Genomic DNA, 27054 nt, shown 5'->3' on the forward strand with positions numbered 1-27054 from the left:
CTTCTTTTTCTGTTAGGCATATATCATTTCTGTCCTTTATCAAGCTCATCTTTTCATGAAATGTTCCCTTAGTATCTCTAATTTTCTTGAAGAGATCTCTAGTCTTTCCCATTATGTTGTTTTCCTCTATTTCTTTGCATTGATTGCTGAGGAAGGCTTTCTTATCTCTCCTTGCTATTCTTTGGAACTCTGCATTCACTTATATCTTTCCTTTTCTCCTTTGCTTTTCGCTTAAAGGAATGAGGCCAGATATTCCTGTAGGTCCTTTTCAGTGTTAAGATGCTATGGATTTATTTTCCTGACTAAATTAACTTAAGATTCAAGAAAATTTAAATAAGATCATTTGTTGTAGGGGATTAGTTAATTCCAAGTAGATTTAATTAAAAGAAAATTCTCTGACAATGTCTTTTGGAGGTGCGTAAGGCAACTGTTCAAAACCAGTTTCAAAGATTACCATTGAATGCCACATCACAAACACTTATCCCATTAAAATAATACATAGTCCATTTATTTAAAATTTCCCCTAAGCAAATAGTCATGCTTTAAAAAATTAATCCTATTTCCAAAGTCATGCCTTTACTTTTGGGGTTTTAGTTTGACTCAACCACAGAAACATAATCTTGTATACTGTGTATACTCTTTACTCATATGTCCCTGTAACCATTGACTTATCTCTAGTATCCATGAGAGCTCAGTGGAAAAATCAACTTGGAAGATTCTAGTGAAAGGGAAAATATGAAAGGAAAAACAAACAAACACTCACAGGCACACACAATTTTTGGAAGCTGAAATCATACACAAGGAAGGCCTTTGATCTTCCTTGAACCCCAAACAGAGCAAGCACAAGCCAGGGTTCACAATGTCCTATACAATGCCACTGAGCTCCTTACAACTCACCTTAAGACTCTAACAAAAGTCTTAGCAACTTGCTGTTGGACTTTCTCAAAGCCACAGCCGTTCGTGCTTTTAATGAAATTCCTTTCTATTTCTCCAGGTATGACTCCCCTTGGACCAGCAGGGCATATTTTCTCCTTGAGTTAGGACAGCTTATGACAAATAATGATGAGGAATCAATAGACAGGAGGGAAATATTGGGTGAGAGGCTGAATGAATCTCTGAGATAAATTATTGACCATAGGCATGGCTAGTTCTCCTTTCACTTATATGTTCGTATTCCATCTCACTAACAACCTGAAAGAAAATCAAATATTTTGTTTGGGGGCTTCACTAATATCAGCAACTTTTACTATCTTAATGGCATTTTTATTGATCTCAGCTTTAATGGGAGCTGTATATATTTGATGTTGGTCATTTAAAGTAGAGGTGAGTAATAGACTTCCCCACTGAGGATCATAAAGCAGCTCCTTGTCTGGCAAGTACGGGAAGCAAATAGAAGACAGCATTTAATCTACTGTTCTACTGCAGTTATCAAGGACTGAAATGAAAAAAAAAAATTAAAATGTAAAGACTGGAACTTCCCCACCCCTGTGGTTCCCCCCTTCCCATTTCCACCCCTCCCTTTCACCCCTCCCTATGCTGACTCCTAGGCACACTGGTCATCAGCAGACAAACAACAAAAGGCCATTGGCGCAATGACCTTGGCTGTGGCATCACGCACTGGAGGAAAGAAATGAAGCCATTAGACTGAGGCAGGAGAACAGGTTATAAATCAAGCCATTTCCAATAAGCTGCCGTAATGGCCATCCATCATTGCCAGGCCAGCACACAGCAGACCATGGAGACACTGGAGCTGCTAAAGCTGAGACATAAACAATAATAATCCGGGCTTGATGTTTCAGCCCTTCAGGAAATTTAGGGACATTTGCTTTTCTTTTGTTTGTCAGAGGTGATATTTAAAGCATAAGATGTAATAAATAGAGGAGCGGTGACACATTGGGACAGTTTACAAGCATTGCATTCTGGGTGTGATTAAAGGGATAATCAAAAGTGGCATTCCAAAAATAGCCACTGCTTCTGGAATAAAAGACCTGACCCCAAACAAATAAACAAAACATCACATTCTTTGTGGAATGCCAGCTAGATGTTTTTGGAATAGGTCTTATTCTTTGAGAATTATAGCATTTTGTGTTATTGGGGTAAAGCACAGTAATCCTGGATCATGGTTTTGTTTGTAGAAGAAAAAGAGAACACTGAACAAGTGACTCAAATTTATATTTGTAACCAGGTTTCAAGTGGTTAATTGGAATTAAGCATGCAGAAATTGTGCTTTTTTATATATAATTGCTTTCTAAATGGATTTTTTAAACTGTTCTCTCTTTTTCGGTACTGCCACATGGCATTTTGGATGTTAATTCCCCTACTAGGGATTGAACCCTCTGCATTGGAAGCATGAAGCATTAACCACTGGACCACTAAGGAAGCCCTTAAGTTCTGCTTTTTAGTAATATCATATTATTCATTTCCAGTGGAAAATTCATTTTGGCATGTGACCTTATGGTGAATATTTCAAAACAATGTTGTCAAAATTTTAAGTTCACTCAAGACTGTTTACTGTGTCTTTGGGGGAAAATGCCAAAGAACTAGTTGTTCTAGTATGTCTGGGTTTTTCTGAGTCTAAAATGATTTCCTTAGATTATTAGGGTTTTATTTCAAAGCTGTGCCCAGCAGATGCGGCCATCAGCTTGTCTTTCCTGATCTCACATTTCTGTTCTACAATGCTTGCCCATCTCTATCTTGATTTGATTATGCAAAATATCCAGTCCATATTTTTTATGCTATATGATATTCTCTGCTACAGATGATAATGCCAGTTTTAAAAAATATATTTCCAATCATTAAATGTAGCTAAAGGGGTTGGATGGTTCTAAAATTCACAAGATGACCCTTATGAATTACGATGCTATTTCAAACCACTTGGTAATGTACTGGAGTAAACCTGTCTCATATCAAAAGCCAAGAGCAACTAAAGTAAGCATAACTGAGAGGTGTATTGTGACAATAACACAACGTTCCAAAGAGCAAATTTTGGAATAACATGGAGAAACTGCAACTTTATCAAATTGGTTGTTGTACTTTTAAAGCTCCAAATGTATGTACGTCTTTATGGGTATTTGTGCAATAGCCATATATAATGCAATAGCTATATACATATTTGTGCAATAGCTTATATATATTATATATAATGCAAATATGAGAAGAAAGTTAAAGTCCAATCAAATAATGTAGTAATTGAGGCAGAAATACATGATATATGGAAATGGCAATGCATTTCAACAGAAATAAATGTTATAGCCAATAAGGAGACTCAGTCTCATTTACTCTTTTTTCTTCCTAAATTTAAGAGCCATAAAAAAGCAAAACCTACTCCTAGATTCTCATATACTTTGGTGAGTTACCAGAATCAAAATAGAATGTTTTAATTATATTTTCAAAACTGAGTAAAGTAAGGTGATGTGCTCTACAACAGATCAATTCTGACAATAACCATTTTTCTTTCTTGCTGAAAAATAGGGCTGCCGATTGCGTGTTTGAGAATTGATTAAAATAGCTGACCATGCTTAGCCAGATATTGGTTTGGCCGAAAAGTTGGATATTGGTTTGGCCGAAAAGTTCATTCGGCCAACCCAATACATTTGAAGGCCTGGCATATTTTGTCCCCAAGTTTTCCTGGGAAATTTGTCCAGAATGAGTTCATCTTTCCTGACAACTTTTTAAGGAATGACTTTTCTTAAAAGGAAAGATGTCCTTTGACTTCCCTAGTATGAAGGCAGAATCTATCCAGCTACTAGACAGGGGAACTTGAAGTGGAATTTTTTGCCTTGTGTTTATGGCATCCTATCAAATGTACCCCCTCAGCTAAAGGAGGAAGTCTAAGGGGGATTGTCCCAGACTTCTCAAGAAAGTCAGCATAAATGTTTAATGGTTTGTCTAAATATTCCTATAATTAAGCATCTGAGGATGTTTTAATATGAATGTAATAGATTTGTTTTCTCATGAGCTGTTATTTAAATAGTCGTTTATAATAAATATTTATAAGTGTTTATAAATAAAATATTAATTGCCTGAAATGACATTTTAATGTGGTCCTAACCATCAGTGACATGTTGCACAGCATGAGGCTGCCTCACAAAAGGTTTTGGAAGTTCTGACTCCGGATCAGGACCACTGAGGTGGCTGACGGGACAGGCAAGGGTGCGGTGGGGGGTGGGGTGCAGCAGGCAGTCTTGCACAGAAGTAAAGTTCCTCCAGATGTTACTGTTGGAAACACCAAGCCACGGTCAACTCAACTGTCTCCCTCCTTTCCTGCTACATCGACTCTACTACAAATGGGAACATCTCGAGCGTTACTAATGCTTTACATGATCAAAGATTCCATCGTTCCCTATAGGGCAGTTGTTCCAAGGCCTCCTCTCTTTTCTCTGACCCTGTGGCTGTGAGACCTTTCAGAAGGAAAAGGACAAGCCTTGACTGATAGCCAAGCTGATCACAGATTGTGTCACTAAGTGGTCCTGGCCAAGACCTAGTGGTTTGATTATGTAATAGTGATAAGGAGACAGGGAGAAAAGACTGTAAACAGTCTCTACTAAGCTTTATTCTGGATAAGAAAGGGAAAAAAAGGGTAATGATAGCCTGTTGGAATTTTTTTTTAGACTGAGTATCTGTCTATTATCCACCTGCCCAAGAGCAAATGGAACCTCGATAGGCCTTGAAACCTCCATCTGTGAACTAGGAAAATGAATGCATGCTATTTACATATTTTTAGGGACACTAATGAGAGCAACAGTTTATTTTTATTTATTCATTAATTGATGCAATTCATAAACTTCCACCATCTGCTACAAAGATTCAATTAACTAATTGTCATATCTCAGTTTGCAAGTATAATATATTATTACAGAAGTGCTACCATGGAAGGGACCGCTGGGTATGAGAGCAAGGTTGAATTTTTTTTCTTGGAGGATGCTATCACACTTTTGCCTTGCACTTACCTTCAAGCAAATTGGAATTTTGTGAATCTTCTGTGTTATGTAAAGGGAAATTTACCCAGTGGGCGAGGACAGGCCTTGGTTATTGGCTTAGCTTTGGTGTGTACCATCTGGTGCCTTGGAGGACTGTTCTAGTGTCTTTGAGCCTCAATTTCAGCATTTATAAAATGCTGAATTTTATAAAAAGTTGAATTTGATGTTGTTCCTGGTAGGAATTTTAATAGTGCCTTGAAATTATGTAGATTTTTATTATTCAAAAAGTGATTTTGGTTATGGTACTTAACTTGATTATTTAAAAAGCCATCTGAAAAGTAGGGAATGCAGGTAGGTCTTGTAAACCCCAATTTGACAATTTTTGACAGCCATGATGCTCAGAAGAATCAAGATACTTACGTGGATTCAATAGCACTGCTGGTGACAGACCAAGGATTGAAATTTGGGCTTTCCATTGTTGGGGGGCGGGGGTGGTGGCATTTTATTTAATTTCGAGTAACATTGTTTGTTCTAATTAGAGAGCATATTTCAAATGCATGTTTTCTAAGTAGGTGGTTTCCAAAAACTCTTTCAGGTCAAACCTCCTCAATTTCTGATGGATTCCATTGTCTTTTGACCATTTCTGTGGCAGAGTGCTCTGAAAGGCATTCTTGTTTCTATAGGTCTTTGGAATAAAGGTTTCTCTTCTTCACCCTAAACACGGCAGCATTCGATGTCAGAGATGCAATTCAGTTGACAATAGGGTCCGAGAACAAGATGGATGTAGAAAAGTTACAAGTATGCACCATTAATTGGACATCCATGCTGTTATAGTTGAGAAAGCTGGCATTATGAAGACTTGAAAATGTTTTTAGCTGTTACTAAACCTTATTTTTACAATTAATTTCTTTTGAGTGGAGTCCCATTATTCAATGTGTAATCTGCCAACTGTATTGTATCAAGTTTCATAAAAGAAGGCAGTAAATGCACAGATACCTGTTGCACAGTCCCCTAGAAACCAATCGTCCGTGTGGTGCTCTATGAAATTTTGTTTTGATTAGGTTGTTACATCTGGGACAGAACTGCAAATAGTGTTTGGCAGAGGAAAAATGTGGGTCTGTATAATGCTGAGATTAGAGTCTGTCCAATAATACAAGCATGTCAACTGGGACAGGTCCTTGTATTTATAGAGGAAAGGCCACTGAGTGAGGATTCATCATACAGGTTCAAGGGAGGCAGTGTCAATTACTTTGGGACCTTTTGCGATAACACTGGATGGACCACTGAGAAAGAGCCATGTTTAATCTATTTCCTACTTAAATGGACAAAGAACTAGTAAATACAATATGAAATCATCCCGTTTGGGCAGAAAGCAGAAGGGATGAAGGTGGGCAAAAATGATCACTGCAGAGCCTCTACACTTCTAAGTTTTGTGATCCTATGATGTGAGAGTCTAATTAACAGGGTGACTGCTTGATGCCTTATGCAACTCTTTCAGATAGCAAATTATATGGCTTAAACTGCCACGCAGAAGGGAAAAGTAAGAAGTGAGGGAGTAAAATGGGTTCTTGAATTACTGGTTTGAGCAAAGGCATGTTCTCAGTAGTAGATCGAACTCTGAAGTCTTATATATTTGTTATCCTATAGCAGAATGACTTCCCAATTAATTAGCTTCTTAATCAAAGATGGTGTAGTTGTGAGGGTATGAGAGAACCAGACAGAAACACCGTGTGTAAAATAATCACACACTAAAAGGGGATTCACTAAATTTGGTGCTCATACATTGTGCATTAGGCTCTTTGTAACAGGTTGGATAATCCCTCAGATTTACAGATCTAATAAGCATCATTGACAGATCCTGCGTATGACCACAGGTGGGAACAGCTGGTGGGTACTTGCCAAGAGCAACACATTTCACCAGCTGCCAGTGGAGCTTGCCAAAGAGAGGTCACCATGGAGCAGCTGGTCTTGCGGATAGGAAGCTAAAAACCTGTCACTAGTACTTCCCAATTGTCACTTGCTAACTAACGTCGAGTAGGTCTTAACAAAACAGGGAGGAACATAAGAAAGTTCTGCCATTATTCTGGGCATCTCAATGTCCAGAAAAAGTCTTTGGCCACCAAGAGGGCTGTTATTCTAACTGTGGGGATGCCCCTGCACAGTGATCACGGTCAGCATCAATCTGATTTTATTAACTGTGGCCTCTTTTACAAGGATGAACCATCCAATTACTAAAGAAACTCCAAGTACGAGAAGTTAAGAGATGTCCAAAGTGATGGTTTACCATTGTAGATGTAATTGTGGTTCTTTGAAAGAAGTTGGATTTTCGAAGTTTAAGTAATTAGCTTAAACCTCACTGTAATATGGCATAAGTGTAAGATCTATGTGTACTTCAGGAAAGCAGAAAATTACTTTATATAGCACACTCATTACACATTTTACATCTCATCCTCCTTACCAGGTCCTCCTGCTTAAGGATTTCTCTCCTAAGATTTTGTAATATAGATATTCCACCCAAACTGAGTTCATCAATGATTGCAATAAAGCACAGAACTTGCATACCCATAATTAACAAGATGTCTTGCTTTCTATTAATGACCAATACACATTATGAAGCACATTAAAAATGCATCCCTTGTTTCTATTTGACTGAGATGTTGCTTATTTTTATTTCATAGAAATTTATATAAAGCATTCCAAGCTAACCTCTTTTATGATGAATTACTTTGGTAGAACAGAATACAAGAGCAGAGAGTTGGCAATCTCTCTTTGCCAATGAAGCCATCGTATCAGAAGTTTATATAATACTGACCCTAACTACTAATAGGTTGTTTCCATTTTAAGTGTACATCTCTATTAAGATTTTTTTTTTCTGTATTCTACTTCCTCTGCTTTGATCATTGACTGAGTTTTTTATGAAACCAGACATTGCAAAAAACTTCATCGCCTGCTAGTCCTCCATATCCAGGCAAGAGTCACATAAGTTTCCTCAAACACTCCTAGGATTTGACCCTCATTATCCACACTTCCCTCCCTCCTTTTCATGATAAAATCCTTTGAGTTTCAGCTGGCTGTCATGGCCCTCTTAGAAACTACATTTCCCAGGCTTCCTTGTAACTGCATGCTTTTAAGTTCAACTAATGGGATGTGAGTGAAAGTGATTTGTACAATTTCTAGGTCATGTTGTGCAAAGAGGAAATGGCTTATATAAGTTCCATCTCTCTTCCTCCTTTTCTGTGGGCTGCAACATGGCCCTCATGTTGGCAACTGCTGGAAAATGGCAAAAATAAGGAATATGAAACCCTACTGACCTCATGGAACGAAGAAGTCTACTGGCTCCAGACTGCCCACTTACATCTGGACAGAGAAATAAACATATTGCTATCTTCCTTGAGTCACTATATTTTAGTGTCTTTATTACAACAACTTAGCTCGAAGCCTTAACTAATATATTCCTTCCTCTTTCCTGTCTCCAAATCTTTGTTCCTGTTATTCTCTCTCCCTGGAATGTCCTTAGCTATCTAGTGACCGTCTAGGGACAGATCATATAATCCTCCCTCTGACTCCCCTACATGAGTGCAGAATTTTTCTTAGCTTCATTTTATTCTTATTAAACTCCTATTACAGTGGATTCTGAAGAATTTGCTGTGTCATGTCTTCCCAATTAGGCTGTTAAGTTTCTCAGGATGAAGGGAGATGCCCTTCTACACTACACCTTGGATCTTCAATGCATATTGGTTGAAAGAATAATTATTATAGCAATAATAAAAACAGTAATAATAATGATGATCATGACAGTTTGCTATAGGCATTTTTAAGTTGTACTCTTCATAGATTTCATAGATTGCTTTTAAATAATTTTAAAGGTCAATGTGCTTCCCACTTCTGGGTATATGTTCAAAGGAATAAAATCAGTATCTCAATTTCCATGTTTGTTGCAGCATTACTCACAATGGCAAAGGTTTGAAAACAATCTAGGTATCCATCAACAGATAAATGGATAAAGAAGTCTGTCTCTCTCTCACACACACATACACACAAATACACACACACATTGGAATATTCTTTAACCTCAAAAAGAAGGAAATCATATCATTTCCAATAACATGAATTAATCTGGAAAACATTAAGCTAAGCGAAATAAACCAGACATAGAAAGACAAATACTGTATGATTTCTATTTATATATAGACTCTAAAATTCTCAAACTTATAGATGCAGAGAGTAGAATGTTGGTTACCAGGGCCTTGGCGGTAGGACAAATGTTGGTCAAAGGATAAGTTTCAGATGTGCTGGAGGTCTAATGTACAGCATGGTGACTATAGTTAAGACTGTAGGTTCACCTGAAATTTGCTAAAAGAGTAGATCTTAACTGTTTTCACTAAAAAGGATGATGCCTCTGTGAGGTGGTGGATGTTAGTTGACTTCATTGGGGTAAGCATTTCTCTCTATCAAACATTATGTTATATACCTTGAAAAAAAAAGTGAAATTGTTAGTCTCTCAGTTGTGTCTGACTCTTTGTGACCCCATGGTCTATAGCCCACCAGGCTCCTCTGTCCATGGAATTCTCCAAGCAAGAATATTGGACTGCGTAGCAATTCCCTTTTTCAGGGGATCTTTCCAACCCTTAAATATATACAATTTTTATTTGTCAGTTATATCTCAAGAGAGCTGGAGAAAAAAACTGTGTTACCATTTAGAATGCTTTAGGAAAGTTTCATAACTTTTTATGCTAATTTGTAAAATGAAGCAGTTTGGTTAGGTTATGGGCTACAGAGTGGCAGCTGCAGATGAGTTTTGTGTGTTTGTGTGTGTGTGTGTGGTTGTTTGTTTATTTGGGGATTCATGTATTCGTTCTCCATAGAGGTTGGTGATGTGTATAACTGTATGCCCTTGAATGTCATCTCAAAATATGCCAGGCTTAGTTGTCATATGTTTAGGCTTTTCTCTTGTGCATTAACTATGAATCAAGCAGGTCTTAGAGGCTTATGGCTTTACTAATCATGGTCCACATGCTGAAATGGACTTGGGATCTCAGGTACAGAGTGAAGACAGAGGGAGAGCTGTGAAGCAGTGCTTTGAAGAGATGACACCAATCTTTATAGGAAATCCGCTGTGGCTGTATGGTTGGATGGGTTCTGGCTGTCAAGTATCCAGAAATGGTAATTCTTGTCTAAGGTTTATTGATGTGTTCATTCCTTACCATTTTCCTGGGCATGACTGCCAATGCACGGGTAGATACGGCTGTGCAGAATTTGAAGGTATTTTTAAAAGCTGGAATGTGACACAGAACTTCAATTAGAGATCTAGTGCTGGGGAGCCTTAGAGATGCATTTGTTAATAAGCAGAATGATGTCAGTTACGAGATGAAACAGTAACACCAGGCATAAGAGGAATCACTAATAAGATGTTGCTTCCCACATGAATGCTGCTGTGACTGTGGAAGGGGACACATGCATTTAATGCTGATGGTGTCACTGAAGTTAGAGGTAGTTACAAGCAGTGATGTTTTGGGCTTCTAGGCTAATTCATGTTCTGGAAGAAGTTGTTAAAGGAGACTTGTGAAATTCAGGGCACACGATGAATCTGACAATCACTTGGAGAACTGAATGGACTGTGGTGAGCAGCCATGGTGATTACAATGGGGTGCTGGCCTCTCCTTCTGGAAAATAGGGTCACTTTGGTACAATGAATATCCCCTGGGATTTCTGGAATTTAGTCAGACACCGCCGAGAACAGACATCTGTCTGCTACTTATTCAAGTTCAGCTTAGCCCCATCTGTTGTCTGTTGGTATTAACAGTTTGGGCAGAGATTTCTTTGTTGGGGTGGCCTCTTCCAGCTGTTTCAGAGCTTCTCCCCTCTGGTTTTGATGTCTAAAGTGTATATAAGGCAGAACTAGAGATCATGGAGGTGATAACACTTCAAATGCATGCTCAAGTGCATGTGGGCTCAGCTTCTAATCTTGACAGAGCTGCTCCTGGCTGTGCATGGATGTGTGCTCAGTCACTCAGTCATGTCCAACTCCTTGCAACCCTATGGACTATAGCCTGTCAGGCTCCTCTGTCTGTGGGATTCTCCAGGTAAGAACGTTGGAGTGGGTTGCCATTTCCTTCTCCAGGGGATCTTCCCAACCCATGGGAAAAACCCATGTATCCTGTATCTCTTGCATCGGTAGGCAGATTCTTTACCACTGAGCCACCCGGGCAGCCCACCTCTGACTGTAGACTGACGCTTATCTTCTCAACTGAATTGGCTTCTGTGAAGTATTGATTTTAAGCATTGACTCTACATTGAATTGCCCATGTCAAAACCTAATGATATAGTAGTTCATAATAGTATTAGAGATATCAAGAATGTAAAATCAAAACCATTATGAGGTACCATTTCACGCCAGTCAGAATGGCTGCGATCCAAAAGTCTACAAGCAATAAATGCTGGAGAGGGTGTGGAGAAAAGGGAATGCTCTTACACTGTTGGTGGGAATGCAAACTAGTACAGCCACTATGGAGAACAGTGTGGAGATTCCTTAAAAAACTGGAAATAGAACTGCCTTATGACCCAGCAATCCCACTGCTGGGCATACACACTGAGGAAACCAGAAGGGAAAGAGACATGTGTACCCCAATGTTCATCGCAGCACTGTTTATAATAGCCAGGACATGGAAGCAACCTAGATGTCCATCAGCAGATGAATGGATAAGAAAGCAGTGGTACATATACACAATGGAGTATTACTCAGCCATTAAAAAGAATACATTTGAATCAGTTCTAATGAGGTGGATGAAACTGGAGCCTATTATACGGAGTGAAGTAAGCCAGAAAGAAAAACACCAATACAGTATACTAATGCATATATATGGAATTTAGAAAGATGGTAACAATAACCCGGTGCACGAGACAGCAAAAGAGACACTGATGTATAGAACAGTCTTATGGACTCTGTGGGAGAGGGAGAGGGTGGGAAGATTTGGGAGAATGGCATTGAAACATGTAAAATATCATGTATGAAATGAGTTGCCAGTCCAGGTTCGATGCACGATACTGGATGCTTGGGGCTAGTGCACTGGGATGACCCAGAGGGATGGTATGGGGAGGGAGGAGGGAGGAGGGTTCAGGATGGGGAACACATGTATACCTGTGGTGGATTCATTTTGATATTTGGCAAAACTAATACAATTATGTAAAGTTTAAAAATAAAATAAAATTTAAGAATGTAAAATCGACTTGGAGAAGATTTGGGTAGACCTAACCTTCGAGGATGAAAATGTCCCCTCCACAGCCCCAGATTGGACTTATCTCTGAGAAGACTGTAATTGGTGCAGAGAAACGGTAAGCCTGATGGGCTGCAAGCATCCCTAGGTGGCTTTAATCATGCACAGGGATTCCCACTCCATGTCCCTGGGCTCCTTGCCTGACTGTGGAGATGCAATGGCTGTACAGCACAACCCAAACCCCCTCCACCAGCCAAGGATTCAAACTTATTTTTTTGTTTGACCTATTCCATCTAGGGCTTTCTGAATGATGGATGAGGACAAAACCCGAGCTGTTGAGTAGCTTAGGAAATCACAAAGTGGGATGCTTCAGATTAGAGATCATCTTTGACTATGTTTATTAGCATAGGAAGCCAACAGGAATTTTCTGGCACAAAAAACAAATTCTCATGGCCCAAGACACATCTAGAATACAGGCTTCCATCTGTCTTCACTGTTAAAAAAAATCATAATGAGCTTGTATTTAGCCTGAGTCTTGAGCTTCGTGGAAAAAGAAGCTCTGCGAAGTTTGTCCAGGAGCCTGTGATTCATTGGGAGCTAGAAGTTATCCTGAATAGTGAGTACACTGGGGCCAAGGGACAGCTTCCTGTTCTAAAGGAAGGGTGCACAGGCCCCCGCAATAGAGCTGGAGGGCCTAAAGAGGTCTTGGAAAATGTTTCCTCAAGCCAAAAGGCCTTGGCTTTGGACTCAGACAGCCACTTTCCTGCTTGGCAAAAAAAGGAGAACCCCCAGAAATCAGGCCTGTGGTTATCTGGAAAAGAATTGCTAACTTTTTCCATCCATCAGGCAGTATGTGCTTGGTATGTGTATCAGTCTATGTGCTCTGTATGCATTATTTCATAAAATTCTCACCCATTTATGAAGTGGGTGCTATCATTACTATTGTTATTTAAACTCCACTTTATAGACAAGAAAACTGAAGTACAGGGCATTTAAAAAAACTGTCTAGGAGCATACAGATAGTGAGAAACAGAGATAGAATTTAAATGCAAGAAGTTTATGTGGAATCTAAAAGATACAACAAACTAGTGAATATAAGAAAAAAGAAGCAGACTCACAGATACAAGAGAAAACCAGTAGTTGGGAGGGAAGAAGGAGCATTATAGGGGTAAGGGATTAAAAGGTAAAAACCATTAGGTATAAATTAAACTACAAGGATATATTATACAATACAGGAAATACAGCAAATATTTTATAACTATAAATAGAGTATAATCTTGAAAATTGTGAATCACTGTATTATATACCTATAACTTATATAATATTGTAGAGCAACTGTACTTCAGTTTTTAAAAATGCAAGAAGTTTGACGCCAAAGTGCATGCGTGCTTAGTCACTCGGTGGTGTTCACCTTTGTAACCCCATGGCCTGTAGCCTGCCAGGCTCCTCTGTCCGTGGAATTTTCCAGGCAAGAATACTGGAATGGGTTGCCATTTCCTTTTCCAGGGGATGGTCTCAACCCAGGAATCAAACAAGTGTTTCCTATGTTTCCTGTATTGAAGGCAGATTCTTTACCTGCTGAGCCAATAAGGAAGCCTCACTGAAGCTGCCTGGCCCCATTTTCCTTCTCTGGCATCTAGATGAAGTTTGTTGGAGATATGCTAGGAGGTAAGTCAGGTTCCAAGATGTGCTTCAAGGATGATATCCGATTTTATAATTTCCTAGGACCTTGATGATCTGGTATTGGTGGTGGTGAAGGAATGGCATGAAGGCACAGACCCTCTGTGGGGTTCCTGTGAATCACTTTTTATAACTATTCTCTTGGTCTATTTTCTGACTTTCTCCTAAATTGCCTTCTATCTCATTTCTTGGATGCGATGAACTAGGTTAAACCAATAGGAACGTCACCTTCCTAACTCGATCCACTCTCCCCTCCCCACCCACACCCATGTCTATGTGACCCCTGCCATCAGAATCAGATGCGATCAGCCTATTCCTTAAGATGCATCATCCATGGATTGAGAGCCTTTATATTTCACTCTCCTTGACTTGGCACACCACACCCTCCATGATAAGAGTCCACTGACCAGTCTAGTGGTTCCCCTCTTCCTCGCTCACTCCACACTCACTTTCATCCCTGTATTCCAATCGGATTGAAGTTCGTCAGCATAGCATGGCGTCCACACCTCATGAAGCACCATGTGACTCTCCCCCATGCAGTTTGCGTACACACTTCCCCTACTCCCACCCCCAACATCTTTTATGAAGCTATTACTTATGTTTTAATATCAAATCAAAAATGATCTCATCTCTTGCTTTAAAGCCTTCAGGCCTGACCGGTGCATCTGGCCATCTCCCAGGCAGCACCTTATGAAGAAGACAAGCTTTGGGATTAGACCAAGAGGTTCCATACCCTCATCAGGAAATAGCATACACATTATGAACTTGACCAAAAAAAGATTATCTAAGTCTCAATGTCCTCATCCATAGGATGGGTCTACTAATACTTTTCAAATCGAGTTGTTAGGAAGGGCAAATGTTGTAGAATGTAAAAAGCACTTGGCTCAGTGCCAAGCACAGTGCTTACTCTGTGAAGAGAAGGGATGCTTGTTATCAGTCTTCTAGTTATCATCCTACTCGTCTCACTGTTGGGTAGCTGCTGACCCATGTGGATGTCTTTTTTCTAGATGTACACTTCTTGAGGATACTGTCTGCGTAATTGGTTTTATGTCCCAGCACCTGGCACACTGCCTGCCATGTAACAGGTGCTCAATAAACACTTATTGGATGAATTATAACTCAATTATCTGCCATCTGCTTTGTCCAGACCCACATATTAGCAGGATCTAGTCTAGTGCTCCCCTATTCCATCCTTCCATCTGCCTTTATGTTTGGAGAAAGAGGAATTTGGCTTGCCTCTCCTCCTAGAATCACTTCACACTGGTCCCGCCACTCTGTTCTCACTGCCTCCCAATGTTCCTAGCCAGGATACCTTGGGTTTCAGAGACTCTGACTGCTAGGTACCCTCCTGGAAATGTAGGATTACTGATTTCCCTCAGAGTGATGATGCTGGCCTCCTGCTGACCCCAAAGCAGATATGATGTGTGGAGACTGCAGTTCTCTTTCCTGTCCCATTCTGGTAGTGAGCACTTCATACACACTAACACCCTGACAATGTCACTAACACAGACCATTGTAAGAAACACGTAGTCAATAAAGGTATGAGAGTAACAAAGGGAGCTTGTTTTGTGGCACATGGGACAACAGTAGATATTATCATTCCTGAAGTTGATGGACTCCTTTCTCAAGGATGGGTGTTTCTTTTAGCGATCAGCGGACTGACACTCTGCAAAGTGGAGGTTGCTCACCTTCCTATATAAGTATCCATACTTCTCCAAGGCCAAAGTGCTCCACCCTGCTTCTCCTGTGCTCTTTAGAGAGAATTCTCCAATTCCCACTCATGAATAGTCCTTCCTAACTAAAAGGACCATCAATATGCTATTCTAACTTCAAGAGCAGTCTCTGCTCAAAATCCTACCTTTAGTAACTCAAAGAATTGGTAGAAGGTTTGGAATTACATGTTTTCTTTAAAGACTTTGAATATCTTAGAACAAACGTTAAACAATCTCTCTAAATGGAAAGGACATAAAACATGCATTTTATCTTTGTGTAGAGCCAACTCCAGGATCAAAGTATCCTTTTCTCTTCCCTCCCTTCCCCTCCCTTCCTCTCCCTTCCCTTTCTCTTCCTTTTTTTCCCCCTTTCCTTCCTCATGTCTCCTAAGCCATAGCATCTACAAGAAGCAGGGCATAGATGAAGATATGAAAATGGATCCACTTCAACTGGCCCCTTCTTCTCATCAGTGTATGTGGGTAGGTTCTATGGCCTAAGTTTTCCAGGAAGCCCCAGGTAGACAATACTGCTGACTTCAGAAAATAATAATTTCCTTTTCTTTGGATCTTCCCTGCTCACCTGCCATCCTTGGCTCTTTGACTCCTCTGAGAGTTCTTTACTTTTCTGCTTTACCTTTTTTTTTTTTTCCAGAGTCTGTTCTTCTCCCAGGTTTCAGCCATTCCATTTCATTTGGGTTGTGGGAGACAATTCAGATCCTATAGCCAGAGCATTCCCAAGACAATCAGACACCTCATCCTAAAAAATGATTTTCTGCTAGAAGACCATCCGAATGATCAAGATGGTCTTTCAACTGAGGGCTGGTCAAACTGCCTCTTCTGCTACCCTAGTGTGGTATATGTCTTGCCCTGGAGGTGAGGCAGTACCAATCAGGAATAAATCAATCTTTGATATCCTCAACTAGAAAGCCAAAGCTTGTCTTTTGCCTCTTTCCTCCTGATGGACCTCCCTTGATAGACCTGGGTCAGGTCAAGGGTCTGGACCGTGCTCCAGGCAAAATACCCAATGAGATACTAAAGCTTTGAGAGAGGATGGATTAGGAAATGGCAGCACACTCCAGTATTCTTGCCTGGAAGATTCCATGGACAGAAGAGCCTGGTGAGCTACAGTCCATGGGGTTGCAAAGAATCAGACATGACTGGGCAGCTAAGCATACATGCATGGACACATGAAAGGCAAACCTCATTGTTCCTGCTGCTACCGTTCTTAGGACTTTTGTTGCAAGAAGGTGATAATATGATCCAAACCTAGAGATCAGCTGGAAGGAATTTATTTCTGGCTAACGTACAATTTAACATGTTACAAAAAGTATGGATAATAATACAAGGAATTTCTTCTCTGAAAAGTGATTTTTAAGAGTCCAAGACTTTCAAAACCTGATCATGAGCTGGAGAGGGGAGCATGGCTGAGCTGAATGTTGAGAGAGGCATCTAGTGCGGAAGCAATGCTCTGGAGGGCTGCTCTCTGAATGGTAGATTAAGTACAGTGCAAACTCAGTAATCGGAACATCCTTTATTTGAACTGTCCCATTATTCAAATGACTCCCCGAAGCCAATTTCCTTTACCTTGTATGCTCTGACGTGCTGAAATTGAAAATTTCTCTCATTCTTCCTTTTTAAAAAATATCTGCAAACTGTATTAGTCAAACTGAACACTTTTGAGCTCTGATTTGTTCAGATAATCAGGCTCTCCATATAGTCTGGAGTCTATCACCTGATGGTAGCCTTGCTTGTAGGCTCCCCATCAGATGGAAGGGGCTTCCCTGGTGGCTCAGAGGTAAAGAATATGCCTGCCAATGCAGGGGATGCAGGTTTGATCCCTGGGTCGGGAAGATCCTCTGGAGAAGGAAATGGCAACCCACTCCAGTATTCTTGCCTGGGAACCCACAGACAGAGGAGTCTGGTGGGCTATAGTCCGTGGAGTTGCAAAGAGTCAGACACGATTTAATGACTAAACAGCACTAATCAGATGGAAAATAGGAAAAGGGACATGGCCAGCAAGCAGGACTGCACGAAGAGAATGTGTTTCCATCCCTACAGTCTTGTGCATGATTACAGTCGGTCAATAAGTCCTCTACTTACCGAACTTACCCATACGATTGACAGGATGTAAAGGAATAGCACCTAGCAGTAGTGTTCGTGTGCATTTAAACCCTAACTGTCCCACCTACTCTGCGACCTTAAGCCAGTTATTTAATCTCCTTGAGCTTCAAATTCCCCAATTGTAAATTTTTTTTAAAAAGTGATAACCTCATCCATGTCATTGAAGCTGACAATAAATGAAATATAGTGGATGCTTGAGTAACACAGATGGAATACAAGGGTCCATTTATTTGTGAATCTTTTTCAATAGTAAATACCATAGTGCTACATGATCTGCAATTGTTGATTCCATAGATGTAGAGGAAACTTAGGTGCCAAGGAACCAGGCATATACAGAGGGCCCAGTGTAAGTTATATGCGAATTTTCAACCACACGAAGTGTTGGCACCCCTAACCCCGTCACTGCTCAAGGGTTAACTCTATATGTACTTAACAAGGACTGGAGACCTAGTAAGAGCTTCATAAATGAGCTATTATTACTGAATTCCAAGAAGAATTCAAATAAGTATAAGATCTTGGCACTTCAATTAGAGAGTTTGAAAGCTATTTGGAAAGTCACCGAACAGCACAACCAAGCAACTAAATACAAACACATACACACATGCACATTCACAAAACAGATCACAGAAACGTGGTCCACGTATAATGAAGCCAAATAGCCCAGGTTCAAACCCTGTTTTTGGCACTTTTGAGTTGTATGAACGTGTAAAAGTCACTTAACATCTCAATATGTCAGTGCTCTCATATGCTATAATAATATCTACATCATAGAGTTTGGGGGGTGATTAAGTAAGGTAACATGTATGCAATGTGCTTGGAACAGTGCCTGGCATGTAAAGAGTGTCAGCAATATAATATGGCCTTAATGCTAGTAGTTCGGAAAGGACACATATATGGGAAACAGGGGCCAAAAAAGAGGTACCGGGTTCTCAGAAATAGAACATGATCTGGAGGGTGAATCGCACACAAGTGGGAAGGAAAAAGAACATTCTATAATTGGAAAGGCATGAGCTTTCTTTGGCCGATATCTAATATACTCTCACCTTTATTACTGTCCCTGGAAAGGGACTTTTCCCCTCAACAAAAGCCAGTGCTACGGCAATGCTGTTTCCCAACTAAGCTCTCCAGTAAATGGTGCTTTCACCTCATTTGTAAGCAAACTGAGCAGTCCAGGGATGTCCTTACGTTTGTAATGTAGCTTAATGTTAGTCTATCAATCGTGTCCAACTCTTTGTGATCCCATGGATTATAGACCTCCAGGCTCCTCTGTCCATGGAATTTTCCAGGCAAGAATACTGGAGTGGGTAGCCATCCCCTTCTACAGGGGATCTTTGTGACCCAGGGATCGAGCCCAGGTCTCCAGCATTGCAGGCAGATTCTTTACTGTTGAGCCAGCAGGGAAGCCCCCATTTGTAACTTTGGAGAGTGTAAACTACTCTCTTCTGAAAATGTTCTCCCTATTAAGTCCTGAGGGCTTATTTTCTCCTGCTTCACCTGTGACAGCTTCTGCTAGGTCTCCTTCCCTAGCTCCTTAGACTGAGTCTGCCACTTGGCTGTTAGTGGCCCCTGTGGCTCTGCCTTTCTCCCTTAGCTCCATGTGTTCATTTTCTATGCATAAATGCATCCATCCTCATGACTCTACTGCCACCAAATGTAGAAATCTTTTACACTAATGCCTTCAGATTTAGCATCACTCTGCACTTCCAAACTCATCTGATTATCCTGAAGGCAGTAAAACAATAGTCGAAGCTGAAATTATTATGGAAAACATCCATCTCTTCTTCCTTCCACCTGTTCAATAATGCTCTTCTTTTCCTTCTTAGTATCAGTAACATCATCACTTTCCACCTGTCTCTACTAGAATTCTGACATCTCCGTTCCCACACCCATGTATTCAATCACTGAGTCCCTCAACCTCAGAAACTTTCCCCAAGCTCATTTTCTCTTTTTCCATGTTTCTGCCACTGCATTGGCAGCTCTCTCCTCGACTTAGAAACTATGCTTTCCATAAGTCTCTCCCCACTTTCTGCCCTTCTTCATACAGTTGCTGGTGTCGGCTTCTTGGAAAGCAAATCTGCAATTGTCACTCTTTTGTTCCAACACTTATCTTGGCTCCCTATTGCTGGGGGATTAAGTCCAGATACCTCTGGTCTGTCCTTTGTTCACTCTATTGTCTCAGGCCAACTATAATAGAAGCTGGTACTGGGATCTTTGCTTTAATAGAACTCTATACTTTTCAACTTCTTGTTCCAAACAATGTCATAAATCATAAATGATCATAGCACAGGACATAAAGAGACAAATGACCTTGTTTATTTTGTGAAAAGCATAGGCTGTAAGGTACCCAAAGTATAATGTGGTTTATCTGAATTGACTCCTTATGTGTTGGTGTTTGGGCTTCCCTGGTGGTTCAGCATTAAAGAATCCGCCTGCCAGTGCAGGAGCCACAGGAGACATGAGTTCGATCCCTGGGTCTGGAAGATCCCCTGGAGGAGGAAATGGCAACCCATTCCAGTATTCTTGCTGGATAATCCCATGGACAGAGGAACCTGGCAGTCCATAGTGTTGCAAAAAGCTGGACACAACTGAAGCAATTGAGTATGTGAGCACGTTCCTAAATGAATAGTCCAAGAGGAGAAAGAGGATGTAGTTAGAACAGTTGAGGTTGCAGAACTTTGTCTCCAACTCTGGCCTCTGTTCTCATCTGCTTTGTTTCAGTCTCAGACAGGTTTTCTCTGTGTGGCTCCAAGATGGCCCCTATAGTCCTGAGCCTGTATCATTCATGTAGCTCATGATCCTATAGACATAAAGAGAATCTTCCTGATTGGCTAAGCCTGGGTCACAAATCTGACAAATTGAGTTGAAGTTCTAGGTCTGCTCCTACTCAAACCAAGTGGATTGAGAGCATTTCTTTTCTTTTTTGGAGTGGGTACAGAAGCTGGGGAGAGGGAGAATATGATTTCCCAGTGAAACAGAAAAATTCTATATGCCCACTATACTTTTCAACACACATATTTTTCTTCATCCATTATGCTGAAATGCCTACAGGAAATCTTTCAGATATTCAGGCACCGAGAATAGGGCTCATAGAAATGAGAAAGATTAAAGACAAAGATTCCTGACCTAGTGAACAAAGGTGGCAGAAAGTTTTCCCAAAATGGCATTCTGGTAACAACCGCAACAAAAGGACCACTACAGCTTTGAACCTGAATTTGACTTTCTTCAGTGTGTCTAAATCTCTGGGATCATGACCCAGAATGTTCCCACAGATTTAGTAATAATGGGCCCAGATTTCTTAAAGCAGTTATGATTGAAAGTATTCTGTTCTGAGGCCACTCCTAAGTTCACTAGCATATGTCAGATCATAGGTAACAACTGGTGGTTCAGAAAGTAAGAGCTCTACAGAAAAGGATTTCCCTTTGGGGTTTTCATTTAGCTCAAGTCTTCAGAGATTCTAGAAACTCCAGAGAAGCCACTGCCCACCTCTGTGGGAGTTAGAGAGCAGAAGTAAGGCAGAGATTGTCTGCTATGTAAATTGATGAAAGCAGGAGTGAATCTCTCATAGACAAATAGTCAGATCGAATGATGTTAAAGTGAGAGGGAACAAGGGAGGAGGAATGATATTTGTAAAGAGAAAAGCATCGAAGGGCCCTTTTGCCTGATAACATAAATACCCTGAAGAATAGAAAACTGTGGGTGGATGTAGGGCCTGGTTATAGTGAATCCTACATCAGGCATTTGTAGGTGATATAAAACTCTGATGCGCTGTAAAATTTATATCACTCCCCCAAATGATCTACTGGTAGAACATATAAATTTTGCAGAAACTGTTAAAGCTGTCATAAAACCTCATTGCTACAGATATAGTAGGTGTTTCAGAAATACACACCAAAGCAGAGATTTGTAATCATTTCAGTGCAGTTCATAAAAAAAAGCACATTGTGTTTCAACATCTGAGAAACCACAAAGATTCCCTTCTTCCTAAGCCTTGTTTTATCTTATTTTGCATACTTAAAAAAGAGACTAGCAGAGACAAATAAACAGTCTAAATATTTAAATGCAGGCTTTTCCTTATATGCCTGCGTTGTTAGATTGGTGAGAGCCAATGATAATTTCTTTCCCAAGTTCACATGGAGTTGTTGACTCCGTTTAATAATAGTAGATCTTGTTCAGGCTGAACAAACTGGTCCCTGTGGGGGGAATGGCAGCAATAAATCAATGCCCCAGATGTAATCTTGGTGTATAGAAAGCAGAGAGAGATTTGGGTGCATAATGGTGCTGGTTTGTCTATTGTCATTCAGACACAGGCTACATCAGAAAGGGGCTTGTGGGAACCTGATAAGAGTTGGTCAAAAGTGGGTCATAAATCACAGAGAGGCAGGATTCTGCTGATTTCACACACACACACTTTCTGGAGTGAAAAAAAGGGGTAGATCTGCAATTTACTGCTTATCACATCTGCGAGTAGTTTCTTAATACAAAAGCCTGACCTTCAATGAATAAACGCCCTGGTTGACTACCTGCTTCTGTCAAGAAAATATGGTACCCCAGTCACTGAAAGCTGGAAGCCCTCTGATGACCTATTTAACAAGCCTGTCTTTGATGGTGAGCCATGCAGGAGTGAGTTTCATTGACAAGCATCTCCTCCTTGAACAAGGAGGGGATGGTACTTACTGAAAGAAACCTGGTATTTAACTCTAGGGGAACAAATGGACCCCACAGATCATATGGACCCCACACTTGTTCAGTGCTTGTTAACTTTCTGCAGATCACTGGACCGCAACCTCCTCTCAAAGGATAGGGGAGTGAGGAGGAAGAGTCAAGGGGAAGAGAAGGGTGAGGAACCAAGGAAGTTGCCGCAGCCCAGGGAAGGCAGGACAACCTTCCCAGGCAAAGAAAGAGTCACTTGGAGAAGAGAAGCAAAAATTAGTGCAAGCTTGCAGTCCACCATGCTTTACCTAAGAGTTGCGATATTTCTGTCTCATATTTCTGCCAGGGAAAGGGTTGAAAGCATTAACCTTTTTTTTTTTTTTTTTACTGAAGCATTTTGAAAATTAATTTATATGTGATCCTAGTCTCAATAGAGGATGATTCATCTCTAGTTAAAAGTGCATCGGAAAACAATATATCTTTGCAATTTTAAGATATGTAAAGCAAGTCAGTATTCAAAAAGTCTTCACATTCTCTCCTAGCTCCCTGAAAGAGTGAATCTCCATTTTCCTTAAAATACTCTTCCCTGAATTAAATATGTTCTGCATGGATCCAAGTTTTACTAGAAGTCTAAAAAATGTTTAAAAATTGTTTGTTAGCTAAAAGAAGGTACCAGAGAAAGTCATTTCAAGCTTGGATTTGTAATTTCAAACCTAGTTTATAAAATATATCAATTGTTTTATACTTGTGCAAATGAAAAAAAAAAAACCTTCTTTCTTTCAACAAATATTAGTTATTTAGCTATTGTGTAGCAGATACTCTCATAGATGCTAACTATTAGCAATGAACTAGATAACAGAAATCCCTGCCTTGGTGAAGCCTACACTTTAAATGGGAGAATATAAATAACAACTAAGTAACTACAATATATAGTCTGTCAAGGCAATAGATGCTATAAAGTAAAGAATCAGGGCAGTGTCTAGAGAATTCTGGGGTGAGTGTGGGTGATGGGAAGGGTATATATATATTATTTAAATTTGAAATACTTCCCAGTGGCCAATAGTTTAAAATTTCTCCATCATACCTTTCAGCCATGATAACAACTAGAATTGGAACTGATCCATTTGAATTTCATCTCCTTGATGTGCTCTTTTCTACCTGTGAGTGGACAGAGCTACAGAATGGCCAACAGGCCAGGAAAACCAAGACAGTATTGGCTGATCAAGTCAGCTTGTTTTACTACCTGTTACAGCACCTCTTAAAGAGAAAATTGATGTGGGTATAGATGAAAATAAGTTGCTTCAGTTGTGTCCGACTCTGTGCGACCCCATAGACGGCAGCCCACCAGGCTCCTCTGTCCCTGGGATTCTCCAGGCAAGAACACTGGAGTGGGTTGCCATTTCCTTCTCCAATGCATGAAAGTGAAAAGTGAAAGTGAAGTCACTCAGTCGTGTTCAACTCTTAGCGACCTCGTGGACTGCAGCCCACCAGGCTCCTCCGTCCACGGGATTTTCCAGGCAAGAGTACTGGACTGGGGTGCCATTGCCTTCTCCCACACATCAGTTACTAGGTCTCAAAGGATACAGGACACGCCTATTCCATTTTCTGTACAATAGTTCTTTTTTCTGTCTCTTAGCATCTTGGCAAAAGTAACAAGATTTAGGTCCTATCCTTAATTCTATCAATCTGGGCTTTGTTACTGTCTTCCTCTATTTGAGGAAATATTAGATAATGTTTCTCGGTGTAGAGTATTTTGAAAGCTTATGAAAGACTACTTGGCAGGTTCTTGATGACCACATATATTTTTCACTCAATTCTCTGGAAGAAATTGTAACAGGTGGTAACAATTGTGATGCTTTGGCTGAAGTAACAAAAACCAGCTCCCAGTGGCTTATACAACAAGGACTCTCTAGGACTCACAGAACTGGGGGTCCACAAATTGGTGGAGTGTCAAATGTCATGCCTACCACATTCATTTCCCTTCACTCTTTCAGCTCTACTCTGCTCCTTGTGCTGGTCATTTTGTCTTGTGGCTTCAAGATAACTGTGGTCATAAAGGGTTTAGATGGGGAAAAGGAGTGGAGTGGGGAGGAGAGACAGAGAAAGAGAGAGTGGAGGAGGGCATGGGTTTCCCTCAAGGGCCCAGAATTTTCTCCCTCAAAACTTCTGGAAGACCATTTTATCTGTTTTACTGGCCACCATTGCCTTAATTCAGCCAATCTCTAAGTCAACTGCAAGCAAAACCATTGCATAATTGACTTCAACTCAATAGAGCCTATCTCTAAATGGCAGGGACCTGCATCTTATGTAGGCATCTCGGACCAAAACATTATGATTTCCTGTAAAGGATACCCAGTTATATAATCTATTCATTCATTAATTTAATTAATTCATTTATTTAAAGTATATATCAAGCACCTACACTTTTCCAGTTCTCAGAACAAAGGATTTATCAGTTGAAAAATTATCAGTGGAAAATCAATATGTTCCTGTCTTCATGGAGCTTAAACCCCACTGGGGGAGATGATATACAGAAAACAAATAAGCCAATCAAATGATAGAGTTTGGTGAAATCTGCGTGCTTCTTTTTAGTTGTGTCTGACTCTCTGTGACTCGGTGGACTGTAGTCCTCCATGCTCTCTCTGTCTGTGTAATTTTCCAAAAAAGAATACTGGAGTGGGTTGCCATTTCTTACTGCATTTGTGAAACCTAGTGATCTTAAGAGTGTAACTCAGTTCACAAGAACTGACAATCAGTGGAAGATTCACGAATGTCTTTCTAAACCAGAGGTGAGCTGAATACCTCTTATCCTACAGACCTAGCTGATATATAAGATGCTCCAACAGATACAGAACATAGTACAGAATCATGTTCAAATATCCACACTTCTGGTTTCTTAATTCTACTTATTCAGATCTTGTTGGCCCTCACCTACACTTGAGGTTTGGAGTCATTATTTCTTGCCTCTTTTGAGTCTTTCTTTACAATTTGCTGCTTTTTAAGTCCTTCCTTGTCTGTGAATACTTCTCACCCACTGCTGGATGACTTGGATGATTTAGCCATATTCTTATTCTTCCAGGACTGGTGTTAGGACCATAGGAGATGCTCTGCTCCTTCATTTGATATACAGTGTTTGTAGTTCATAGCATAATTATCTCATAGATTGGAAAGCTGAGATCCTATGGATCAAACAATTTGTTCAGTGTTACACAGATAGAAGGTACCAGGGACATGATTCAGGATCCATGCTCAAGGTTCTCTTGAGCAAATCTAATGTGAAATTCAACCTCTGTAAATGATTCTTATCATGTTAAGTGTGTCCCTCTTAAGACTGTAGAAACCATGTTATATACACATCTCTTATTTCTTCTTCACACTTCTAGTACCTAACACTGTCCTGAGAGTATAGTAAAATCTGCTAATTGATAAATGACTGAGGTCAGAGTGCCTCTTTTTTTATGTAAAAACAACATAATGTCAACCTAGGAATACTATTTTTCAAACAGAAAAGTAAACAGTTATTTTTAATCAGGCGACAGTTAAGATATTAAATAATAAATGAATTTACTCTGGTGGCTATGCAGATAGGTATTAATGTGGTATCAAAGCATTTCCATCAGTTATGTGGGCACACATTGGTTCTAAACGTGACATTGTAGAAGCATTGAGGCCTTTAAAAATAGTGATTAGGGAACAACATGGATCATCATTTTAGAATTACCCTTCTTCATGTTTTAAAGTACAACTGTTACCAACAATCATAACAACTCACGTTTATGGTCAGAAAGCGATCGTACTGAGCAGTTGCTGCACTGCCTGATGCTCACGTGGGATCCAGAGACCATCAATCTGCCTCTGCCATTCAAATAATGCACACCCACTGCAAATGCTGCTTGGAATTTATGCCATTCATGAATAGTCACTCATTCGGATGACCAACACCTCGCTCAACCAAAATTAAAAAACAAAACATTTCATATACTTCAGTATGATTTAGTACATATAAACATGATGATCATAAATCAAGAGAATTTCCCCAACAGGAAAAGCATAAATTTCCCAGATCCATTTTAGAAATCTAAACAATTCATGCTCTCGCCCTCAACTGTCATGGGATCATGAAGTTGTGGTTCATGGGAACCTGGAAAAGTGTGTGCAACCATCCCTCTCCCCTTTGCAAGGCCTCCTCTCAACAAGTCCAGAAACAGGAAAGAAATGTTAGAGACCTGCAGAATGGCTTTTAACAATGTTCCAATTTTTAAATTATAAAATTTAATTATATGTTACACATATGTTATTTTTTGCTTAATGGTGGTGTCATTTTTTTAAAATTTTATCAGAATATAGTAGTTTTACAATATCTTAGTTTCTATTGTACAGCAAAGTGAATTAACTATACATGTACACATATCCCCTCTTTTTTTTGAATTTCCTTCCCAGTTAGGTTACCACAGAGCACTGAATTGAGTTCCCTGTGCTATTCAGCAGGTTCTTGTTAGTTACCTATTTTATACATAGTATCAAGGGAAACCATTCAATATCACAGTAATCCAAGTCTATGCCCCAACCAGTAATGCTGAAGAAGCTGAAGTTGAACGGTTCTATGAAGACCTACAAGATCTTTTAGAACTAACACCCAAAAAAGATGTCCTTTTCATTATAGGGGACTAGAATGCAAAAGTAGGAAGTCAAGAAACACTTGGAGTAACAGGCAAATTTGGCCTTGGAATATGGAATGAAGCAGGGCAAAGACTAATA

Source organism: Bison bison, unplaced genomic scaffold (genome assembly GCF_000754665.1).
Source record: "Bison bison bison isolate TAMUID 2011002044 unplaced genomic scaffold, Bison_UMD1.0 scf7180017864489, whole genome shotgun sequence".
NCBI lineage: Eukaryota > Metazoa > Chordata > Mammalia > Artiodactyla > Bovidae > Bison > Bison bison.